Raw genomic sequence first — 12104 nt, 5'->3', positions numbered from 1 at the left:
ATTTAAAGGCACCTTATTTTTCTAGGTGATCTCATTCTTTATCTTCCAAATCAGTTGGATGATAATTGAGAGCAGATACAGCTTTCTCTTTGTCTATTCCCATGCCACCTGATGCATACCTTACCCAACACATCCTGATGACTATGTTATTTGCTTCTTACTGATATATGAAGTAGTCCACATCATAGAGAAGAAAAAAATAGGAATTCAGGCATCTCCTTGGAAGAAATCAACTGTCAAGAATCCATGGGAATACAAAGTGTGGCTTTCAAAAGAGAAAATATGGCTGGGAAAGTAGGAAGGAGAGAGCCAATGCAGGAATGGGGACAGCAGGGAGTAGGCTGGAGAACCTGCATGAGTGACAGAGAGAGAATGTATGATCAGCAAAATGGCCGCAGCTCTCCTTCAAATGAAGCTCAGGTACCAGTACTAGGGCTGGCAGCATCACCAACACTATTATTATTTAGATCCTTAAAATGTGCCCATCACTGAGCCCTGAGGCACACACACATGTTTCAATATTTACTCTCCAGGGCCTGAATCCATGGTGGTACAGTTGTCGATCCTCCCACAGCCATCAGGCACATGCTTGACTAAACAGATGGCCTTGTCAGAATTTTTTCACTTGGGTAGGAGGGTGGAGGCTTGTACAGCCAGAATTCTTGACTCAATATGTCAACCTGAGTACATTCTCTTGACAGTCTACCTTAGACTCATCATGTGGAATGGGAAGGGCAGACAATGGGGGTGGGACAATAAGGAAGAAGAGGGGAAGGAGCCATGGTATAGCATTAAAAACCCCCCACAGAATTTACAGACCAAAAACCTACTTTCAAGATGCTTTTGCCACTAAATTGTTATGTGACTGTGCAAAAATCTCTTTACCTTGCTTAGTATCAGTTTCCTCATCTGTGAAATGGGTATAAAAATGTTTCTCCTGCTTACTTCTTGTATGTTTATAAGAATTAAGCAAATTTAATTTGTGTTAAAATACTTTGTAAACTGAAAAATATTACATCCTCATTTATGATATTCTAGTGTCTAAGATAATTCTAAAACCTGTTTTTCTTTACAAAGAAGAAAAACAAATATTTTCTTCTTTTAAAAATTTTGTTAAAATATTACATAACACATATATATAGTCAAATAATTTTTGATAAAGGGGCCAACAACACACAATGGAGAAAAGAAAGCCTCTTCAATAAATGGTGCTGGGAAAACTGGAAAGCCACATGCAAAAGAATGAAACTGGACTACAGTCTCTCCCCCTGTACAAAAATTAACTCAAAATGGATCAAAGATCTAAACATAAGACCTGAAACAATTAAGTACATAGAAGAAGACATAGGTACTCAACTCAGGGACCTGGGTTTTAAAGAGCATTTTATGAATTTGACTCCAATGGCAAGAGAAGTGAAGGCAAAAATTAATGAATGGGACTACATCAGACTAAGAAGTTTTTGCTCAGCAAGAGAAACTGATAACAAAATAAACAGAAAGCCAACTAAATGGGAAATGATTTTTTCAAACGACAGCTCAGATAAGGGCCTAATATCCAAAATATACAAAGAACTCATAAAACTCAACAACAAACAAACAAACAATCCAATAAAAAAATGGGAAGAGGATATGAATAGACACTTCTCCCAGGAAGAAATACAAATGGCCAACAGATATATGAAAAGATGCTCATCTTCTTTAGCTATTAGAGAAATGCAAATCAAAACGGCAATGAGATACCACCTCACACCTGTTCGATTAGCTGTTATTAGCAAGTCAGGTAACAGCAAATGTTGGAGAGGCTGTGGAGAAAAAGGAACCCTCATACACTGTTGGTGGGAATGTAAAGTAGTACAACCATTATGGAAGAAAGTATGGTGGTTCCTCAAAAAACTGAAAATAGAACTACCTTATGACCCAGCAATCCCTCTACTGGGTATATATCCCAAAAACTCAGAAACATTGATACGTAAAGACACATGCAGCCCCATGTTTATTGCAGCATTGTTCACAGTGGCCAGGACATGGAAACAACCAAAAAGCCCATCAATAGATGACTGGATAAAGAAGATGTGGCACATATACACTATGGAATACTACTCAGCCATAAGAAATGATGACATCGGAACATTTACAGCAAAATGGTGGGATCTTGATAACATGATACGAAGCGAAATAAGTAAATCAGAAAAAAACAGGAACTGTATTATTCCATACGTAGGTGGGACATAATAGTGAAACTAAGAGACATTTATAAGAGTGTGGTGGTTACGGGGGGGGAGGGGGGAATGGGAGAGGGATAGGGGGTGGGGAGGGGCACAAAGAAAACAAGATAGAAGGTGACAGAGGACAATCTGACTTTGGGTGGTGGGTATGCAACATAATTGAACGACAAGATAACCTGGACTTGTTATCTTTGAATATATGTATCCTGATTTATTGATGTCACCCCATTAAAAAAATAAAATTATATAAAAAAAAAAATATATATATATATATTACATAACAAAATATTTACTTACTACAAGATAGTCTTTAAATTTCCACAATTGTTCAAGATTAAGGACAAAAAAATAATTAATTTTTTTAAATGCAGAATGATGTACTGTATCAAAATATTTTTCAAAATGAAACTATTTGGGTAAAAGTTTATGTAAGACAAAATTTTATTCCTACTTTAAAATTCTCATATTGAAGCCCTTTAAACTAGTAAAAGTCTATATATGAACATTTTCATCTATGTCTTCTTTCATTTAATCTAAAGCATATTTATTTTTTTCAAGTCAACATTATTTTGTGTTAGCTCTATCTATGAATTTATTTTTAAATTATCTCCCAGTTTAACCCAGAAAGAATGAAGGAAGAAAAACAGTAACAAAAGCCTGAGTGATATTGGGAAAGGACAGGAAAAACATTATGAAAAAAAGATAAGAGACAGAAAATATTCTTGTAAGAACACATTTCTTTTTTTTTTTAAAGACTTTATTCTATTTTTAGAGAGGAGAGATATAGATAGAGAGAGAAAGAGAGAGAGAGAGAAAGAGGAGAAGGGGAGCAGGAAGCATCAACTCCCATATGTGCCTTGACCAGGCAAGCCCAGGGTTTCGAACCGGCAACCTCAGCATTCCAGGTTGATGCTTTATCCCATTGCGCCATCACAGGTCAGGCAAGAACACATTTCTTAAAGAGAAAGTTTATGGGGGAAATTTATTCTATAATCTGTATTTCCAGGTATATAACTAGATCTAAATTTAATAACTGAAAATAGTGTAATCCTCTTCTGTGCCCTAACACTGAAATGAAACCAGATTCTTAAAAATAACATGGTCACATACACCACAGATTACCCAGAGAAGCCATGACTGGATTGCCTGGGCTCCAGTTACTAACTCCTACAGTAGGTATCACTGTACTACAAGTTTGGCTCTGTGAAATTCTTGGGCAGAACACCACTGAGATGTTGCTGTTGTAGTGATGTAGGTAAGGCCACAGCCATGTTGATGGGTGGGGCATGTTGTGAGTGCTTTGCAGCCTCCTTCTCTATAAAAATAAAGAATTGGCTCCTGGACCCTGGCTAGTTGGCTCAGTGGTAAAGTGTCGGCTTAGCATATGGATATCCCGGGTTTGATTCCCAGTCAGGGTACACACGAGAAGTGCCCATTAGCTTCTTCACTCTTCCCCTTCTCGTTTCTCTCTCTTTCTCTCTTCCCTTCCTGCAGCCATGGTTCAATTAGAGTGAGTTGGCCCTGGGCTCTGAGGATGGCTCCATGGCCTCTGCCTCAGGCACTAAGAAGAACTTGGTTGCTGAGCAATGGAGCAACACCCCAGGGCAGAGCATAGCCCCCTAGTTGGCTTGTTGAGTGGATTCCAGTCCAAACACATGCAGGAGTCTGTCTCTGCCTCCCCTCCTCTCACTGAATAAAAAAAGAATTGACTCCTGGTGATCATTGTAGTTTCTTTCAACTGAGACTCCAGGCCAGGGTGCTTCTTTTGACTTCTGAGAGTTTGTTTTCCAGCTTATTGGAAAAGAATAACAATGTTTATGTTAATGCTTCATTTATGAATGGAAAAATGAATCATCAAATGTTTCTGAAGGTCTGATATTCTCTAGACAAAGAGCCAATTGGACTTTATCATTTAGAAATTATTATGTAGACACCTAAGAATAGATAAGGTCCATAACAAATCATCCTATATATCAGTAATACTTGGGATCAACTATTTGACTCTTGTCTTTTCACTTTGTGCTTTAGCTCACTGGCTCCAGCCAGGTTAGGTTTTAATCACTCAAAAGAGTCTCCTATAGCTCATTGAGATTTTTGAGAATAAAAGTAATTCACTTACATAAAAACTGTTTGGAAAAATTTGTTCATAATATTGAAAGAACAACTAAATTTAGTGTTGCTGCATGTATTAAGGAATAAATGGAGAAATTGTATCTAGTTTAAATGTGCTTGATTTGAAAAGTATGATTTAATTAATGTTCTTTATTGAGTGTATTTCCCAAAGTGGCCATGGAATAGTTAAATGATAAGAAAATAAGTACAATTTTAAAAATAGTGTACAGGTGGTGATTTATAGAAAGCCTCACTGGCCTGACCAGGCAGTGGTATAGTGGATAGAGCATCAACCTGGGATGCAGAGGTCCCAGGTTTGAAACCCCAAGGTCACCAGCTTGAGCATGGGATCATAGACATGACTCATGATCACTGGCTTGAGCCCAAAGGTGACTGGCTTAAAGCCCAGGGTCACTGACTTGAGCCCAAGGTTGCTGGCTTGAGCAAGGGGTTACTGGCTCAGCACCAGCCCCCAGTCAAGGCATGTATGAGAAAGCAATCAATGAACAACTAAAGTGCCACAACAACAAACTGATGTTTCTCATCTCTCTCCCTTCTTGTCTATCTGTTCTTGCCTGTCCCTCTGTCTCTTTCTCTCATATGCACTAAAAAAAGAAAAGAAAAAACAAGCCTCACTGAAGATGATGACTCCCTATCCTTCTTGTTATCCTTTTCTTCCCCTTTGTTCTTAACAATACCATCTCAAAAGCAATCAAGGAAGAAAAGTACCACAACATAATAAAGGCCATTTATGACAAACCATCAGCTAATATCATACTAAATGGTGAAAAAAATGAAGGCTTTTTCTCTAAAAGTGAAAACAAGACAAGGCTGTCCACTCTCTCCACTCTTATTCAACATAGTTCTGGAAATTTTAGCTGGGCTATGCGGCAAGAAAAAAAAAATTAAAGCCATCTATATTGAAAGGAGAAGTAAAGGTTTTGTTTTTGGTTTGTTTGTTTGTTTGTTTTTCAGGTGACATAATCCTGTATACAGAAAACCCCAAAGATTCCACAAAAAACTATTAGAAACAATGAACCAATACAATAAAGTCACAGGAAACAAAATGAATACAGAAAAGAAGTCCATGTTCCACTCTGTAGCCAAGCGAGGGAGCAAACTGATCTCCAAAGATGGCAAGAGCTGCAGAAAAAAGTAGAAAAGAGCTGCTTTGAAAACCTTGGGGCTGAGCAGAAGAGCCTGTATGAGCTTCCCCTATATCTGCTGATCAGACATGAGGATGATTCCATTTGGACTTATGCTGATTTCCCTGAAAGGCCCAGCTGGAAGCTGAAAGATCCAGAAACGCGGGTGAAAAGAAGCATAACTGGGTCAGGCAGATGCAGTGGTGACCACCATCTCCTTTTCAGATGAGGTTGCTTACTTAAAACTGGGCTGGGGAATATGTCCCAGAAAGTCTCTATTTAGTCACCTCTTTTTGACAAAACCCCCAGACTGTGCAAAGTGTTGCTCCTCTGTGATGGATAGGCTGAGGGAAGATGCTAGTTGTTTAAGGGAGAAGGTCTAGTAGCCCAGTCACCAGAAGAAAGTGTTAAGGGCTGATAATATATGATGAAATTTCTTTTTTCTTTTCTTTCTATTTCTTTCCTTCCTTCCTTTTTTGCTTCCTTCCTTCCTTTTCTTTATTTGTAATCTTTCTTGCTTCTCTTTCCTTTAAAAATTTTTTTCTTTGATTCTCACACTTTTCAATTGGGTTTAGCTATTTAAATCACTGCTCCTTGTTTCTCTATTAAATTTTCAAGATACCAACCCAAAAAAGATGAAAGCAAGGAGAAAAGAGAATAACAATTTGATCGTTGAGGAAATAGAGACTCCTTAGACCTAAAGAGAACTGCCTTTTAAAAAAATAATATATAATATACTGCTCACAAATATTAGGGGATATTTTATAGCTTCATAATCATTTGAAAATACCCTCTAATTTTTGTGAGCCGTATATATACCTATAGGAAAGTGCAAATGTCATAAGCACACAGCTTGCTGAATTTTCACAAACAATACAACTACTTAACCAATACCCATATCAAGAAAGACAATAATAGTAACATTCCAAAAATTTAAACCCCACTGCTCACTTCTCATCCTTACTTTCCTCTTTAAGGGTAACTACTATCCTAATTTCTAACAGCATAGATTTTCTTGTATTCATATTTTATATCATTTGAGTCATATATATCACATATACTCTTTGTGTCGATTTTCTTTTGCTCAATGTTACATTTGTGAAGCTTTTTTCATATTGTGTGTACAGATTTAGATTTGAATTCTCCATGGCAGGATAGTATTATACTTTGTGAACATACCATGATTTATTTTTCCTTTCTATTTTTTGTTGGACATTTGGATAGTTTCCAGTTTGAGGTCACAATAAATAATGTTTCTATATATATTCAAGTATATAATTGTTTGTTTTTAGTGAATATATGTATGTATTTCTATTGGGTATATCCTGGAAGTGGAATTGCTGAGTCATGTGGGGATGTCCATATTTGGCTTTAATTCTATGTGGCACTTTTGGAGTTCTAATGGTTTCACACTCCAGGGAAAGAACTTTGTTTTTTGTACTGTGCACACAAAGAATGACTTTCCTCTTTCTCCCCTCTTATAGCTACATGTACTCACATTCATATATGTGCTATTCCTTTACTGAAGCTTATTTGCTTTTCCTAGGTTTAATAAAGTCCAAAGTCTAAGCCTACTGAAACCTTCTAAGAAGAGACTGAGAATGTTGTATAAAAATATTTACTATGCTCCTCTTTTCCCTTTTCACAACCATGAGAGAAAACTATTTTAATGTTCTTCAGTGCTCCCTTCAGGGAGCTCTGACCATACATTTTACTTTCTTAAAATCATGCAGAGTTCCATTCCCTAATCATACAGGGATGTACTTCCACTCACAAAAGACCTCATATCTGTTTTTTATTTTAATATAAATATATATATATATATATTGTGTGTGTGTGTGACAGAGAGAGAGAAAGGGACAGACAGACAGGAAGAGTGATGAGAAGCATCAATGCTTCATTGTGGCACATTAGTTGTTCATTGACTGCTTTCTCATATGTGCCTTGATGGGGGTAGGAGGGGTACAGCAGAATGAGTGACCCCAGCGACCTTGGGCTCAAGCCAGCAACCTTTAGGCTCAAGCCAGCGAACATAGGGTCATGTCTATGATCACAGGCTCAAGCCAGTGACCCCACACTCAAGCTGGTGAGCCCATGCTCAAGGCGGATGAGCCCACGCTCAAGCTAGTAACCTCAGGGTTTGCAACCTGGGTCCTCCATGTCCCAATCTGATGCTTATACACTGCAACACTGCCTGGTCAGGCTGTTTATTAAACTGAATTGAAATAAAGGTAAAAATGAATAGGTGATAATCTTTCCAAGCATATATAGAAGCTATGGCAAGTAATTTAAGAGAAGAATAATCTTTCAAGGGACAGACTAAGAGAATATGAATGCCTTATATCAGCTTTTTAAACCATTTGAACTAGGAGGCACCATTAAATTTTTGTCTGTTAATCCAATAATTGTTTATGTTTGATGGTCTCACAAGAGATTTTGTTAAAAATTAAGTCAAGGGACCAACCATGCCTGATTGCTAATTAGCCTTGAGGCCTATCTGGGGTTTCTGGAATTGCAGAACTCCACATGACTCCACAAACTTCCCATTCAGACTATTTAAACTCAAAGTTTTGGAACTTCACTGTCATTAAGAAGCCTTAAAATGCACTGTCTGTAAAATTAATGCTTGCATAGTTGTCCCCTACCAAGGTTAGATCCAATTTAAGCATCCATTCACCAAATATTTATTGAGCACCTACAACATAGCATGTTGATATATCTGTATTTAAATAAGCAAGATTCTGATTAAATACTGGACTATCCAGACATAGTTCCTAAGCCCCTGTAGAAATTTTAGCCTAGTGAATAGATTTTAAAAAATAAATGAGATGAATAAATATATAAGCACAACCTGTGATTAGGCTAAGAAGAAAATAAACTGAATAAAGTGTCCAAGCCTAATGACACAAGAAGGTGGAAACTTCTTAGAAAGGACCTCAAGGTCTCTAGAAGGTAATGTTTAAGCTAAGACATAAATGGTGAGAAAAAAACCAGCCATGTAAAGAACAGTGGAGGAAAGTGCATCTGTAAAGGGGCCATGCAGTTGGGAAATGGTGTATTCCCTCTCAATTTATTTTGATTCTACAATGCAAAATTTAGATTTTTCAACTTTTTAAAACAGTAGTGACAATTAGTCTATTAATAGTAAATCTTTTTTTTTTTTTTTTTGAGAAGCATCAACTTGTAGTTAGATCACTTTAGTTGTCCCATTGATTGCTTCTCATACATGCCTTGACTGGGGGGGGGGGGGGGATGACTCCAGCTAAACAAGTGACCTCTTGCTTAAGTCAATGACCTTAGGCTCAAGCCAGCAATCTTGGGCTTCAAGCCAGTGCCATAGGATGGTGTCAATGATCCCACATTCAAGCCGGCAACCCCAAGCTCAAGCTGGTGAGCCTGCACTCAAGCCAGATGAGCCATGTTCAAGCCGACAACCTTAGGCTTTCAAACCTGGGTCCTCAGCATCCCAGATTGATGCTCTATCCACTGTGCCATCACCAGTCAGGCTGTTAATAGTAAATCTTGTGAGTGACATCAGAGAAGGGGCAGCATGAGAGATAATTCTGATCTCTCTCCCTAAAATTTCAACAAATTGAACAACTATAACACAGCAAAGAAACCCCAGCTGAGCTCACAGTCATGCCTAAAAGATCAGTGCAATGAATGGACAGACAGTGGAATGGGTTGAAAAGGAGGGCAGAAGACAAAATGCTTTTGCAGTGGGATCTGGAGAGGAGAGAAGGCAAAGGACTTAATTTTTATTTCTCCTTCCTGGACTGAGAGAGGGAGGAAGGCTTGAGTTTTATTCTGAGCCAGGAGAAGCAGAGAGACTGAGAGACATAAGGGAAGGACTGGAACAAAGGCTGGCACAACTACATGCAGGGTTACAGCCTAGGTTACTGAGGACTGTCCACGTCACTTGGCATGCAGTCAGCTAGCACTGGGCCCACGCTCAGCCTGCAGCACTCACTCAATTGGCATGCACTGGGCCTAAGTTGCTTAGCTCTCATGGTGCATGGTGTATGCTCCATTGGTCCGTGCTAAGCCTATGGAGTTTGGCCTATGCAGTGCTCAAGTGCATTCAGCCCACAGCCAGTGCTCTACCAGCAGCCCATGCTCTGCACAGTGTCAGGAAAGACCAAAATGTTACCCTTATCCTGCCAGGTACCACCTTCCTCACCACACAGTACAAAGAGTGGTGGTGGAAGCCCCCCACAGCTGACCCTCTGGGGCCACTCTCTTCCCTGAGAGAAGGAAGTTCTTCACAACCCAACCCCTGGTCTGCTGAGACCTGGGAAAGAATTTCCAGAGACCTGAAACCACCACTGCTAAAACCCTAATGCCACAAAGCTGTAAAGCCGAAACTGCAAAGCACTCACAACATGCCCCACCCATCAACATGGCTGTGGCCTTACCTACATCACTACAACAGCAACATCTCAGTGGTGTTCTGCCCAAGAATTTCACAGAGCCAAACTTGTAGTACAGTGATACCTACTGGAAAAAAAATTGTTTCTTCTTAGAGTTCTTAACAATACCATCTCAAAAGCAATCAAGGAAGAAAAGTACCACAACATAATAAAGGCCATTTATGACAAACCATCAGCTAATATCATACTAAATGGTGAAAAAAATGAAGGCTTTTTCTCTAAAAGTGAAAACAAGACAAGGCTGTCCACTCTCTCCACTCTTATTCAACATAGTTCTGGAAATTTTAGCTGGGCTATGCGGCAAGAAAAAAAAATTAAAGCCATCTATATTGAAAGGAGAAGTAAAGGTTTTGTTTTTGGTTTGTTTGTTTGTTTGTTTTTCAGGTGACATAATCCTGTATACAGAAAACCCCAAAGATTCCACAAAAAACTATTAGAAACAATGAACCAATACAATAAAGTCACAGGAAACAAAATGAATACAGAAAAGAAGTCCATGTTCCACTCTGTAGCCAAGCGAGGGAGCAAACTGATCTCCAAAGATAGCAAGAGCTGCAGAAAAAAGTAGAAAAGAGCTGCTTTGAAAACCTTGGGGCTGAGCAGAAGAGCCTGTATGAGCTTCCCCTATATCTGCTGATCAGACATGAGGATGATTCCATTTGGACTTATGCTGATTTCCCTGAAAGGCCCAGCTGGAAGCTGAAAGATCCAGAAACGCGGGTGAAAAGAAGCATAACTGGGTCAGGCAGATGCAGTGGTGACCACCATCTCCTTTTCAGATGAGGTTGCTTACTTAAAACTGGGCTGGGGAATATGTCCCAGAAAGTCTTCAGAACCTTGTTACTTAGAGTGTGATCCATGGACCAGCAGCATTGGCTTTACCTGGGATACCATTAGAAATTCAGAATCTTAGGACCCAGGCCAGACCTAATGAATTAGGATCTGCAGTTCAATGTGACCCCCAGGTGATTATTATGTAATTTAAGGGTTGGAAAGCATTGGTCTAGAACATCTCTGAAGTATCCAAAAGAGCATTACAGATGTATTAAGAGAGAACAGGAGGAAGCAGCTAATCCATGGATTTGGAGGTGGAGGATGAGTTGCAGTTAGAACCAAAGCTAGAGACTCAGGAAAACCTGAGGGTTGGGAGCCAGAATTCTTGTAGGTGACAGGATGACTCCTTTTGGTGAGCGAACAGATTTCTTTCCTTGGCCAGCAATGCAGGTAAAGAACAACAACAACAACAACAAAACAGCAGCTCTAAAGACCTGCTCAGTATTAATTCCCAAAGGCAGTGTGTTCAGGCCTAGAGGTAGATGACTGACTGCAAGAAGGTTATCTAGCCATGAAGACCCAGAGATTAAATTGGTGAGAGGCTCCATTCCAAAACAGAAAAAGAGAGAGGGATACAGAGTCTAAAGAATGAAAATGGCAGCATTCCATCAAAGGAAGCCTGTCCAATTCACATCAAAAGATTTCTTAGTAAGTGGAACAAAAAGATCTGTTTGCTTTTCTTTGTTCCTCTGAATAAGCAGCAGTCCTGTGGAATATTCCTATGAGACTAGGTACTATTTCATAAAAGCAAATTATGAAAAAATGTTACAGAAGCTAGAGAGGTCCAGCGTAGATTCCTGATTTCTCCTTGCTTGACCAGGCTCACGTCCTACTAAGGTGTCACTCCATACCTCATATTCTAACTATACTGAAGTAGGTTTAGATTCAGAACTTTCCATGAAAGAGAGGCCATGTGCTAACTGAGAGAAAACCTGTGACACTTCTAAGAAATCCTAAACTAAGACTTTGAAGGCTTTTGAAAAGGCTGGATTTTCTGCTGAGCCTATTGGGGACAAAGCTATAGAAACATGGTTTTACAATGAATTTTGCCCTTAAGCACAATGACTAAACAACCTGGTTTTCAGAGGCAATTATTATATTTTTTGTAATTCTTTGTTTGAATGACTACTGGGAGGTCACCTCTTCATCTTCATATCTACAGCACTCAGCATTCTTGACACAGAAAAGGTACTCAGTTCACATCACTTGGATAATTTAATAAATGGAAGAATTACCTTGGCTCAGCAGCTCAGACAGCCTTCTTAAAAAGGCAGGGTCATTCTCCCATTTTGCCAAAGTCAGCAAATAAAACAAACAAACAATATCATTCCTAGAGTAGAAAAAAAATCATAAATTAT

Source organism: Saccopteryx leptura, chromosome 8 (genome assembly GCF_036850995.1).
Source record: "Saccopteryx leptura isolate mSacLep1 chromosome 8, mSacLep1_pri_phased_curated, whole genome shotgun sequence".
Classification (NCBI taxonomy): Eukaryota; Metazoa; Chordata; class Mammalia; order Chiroptera; family Emballonuridae; genus Saccopteryx; species Saccopteryx leptura.
This window is presented reverse-complemented; position numbering follows the sequence as displayed.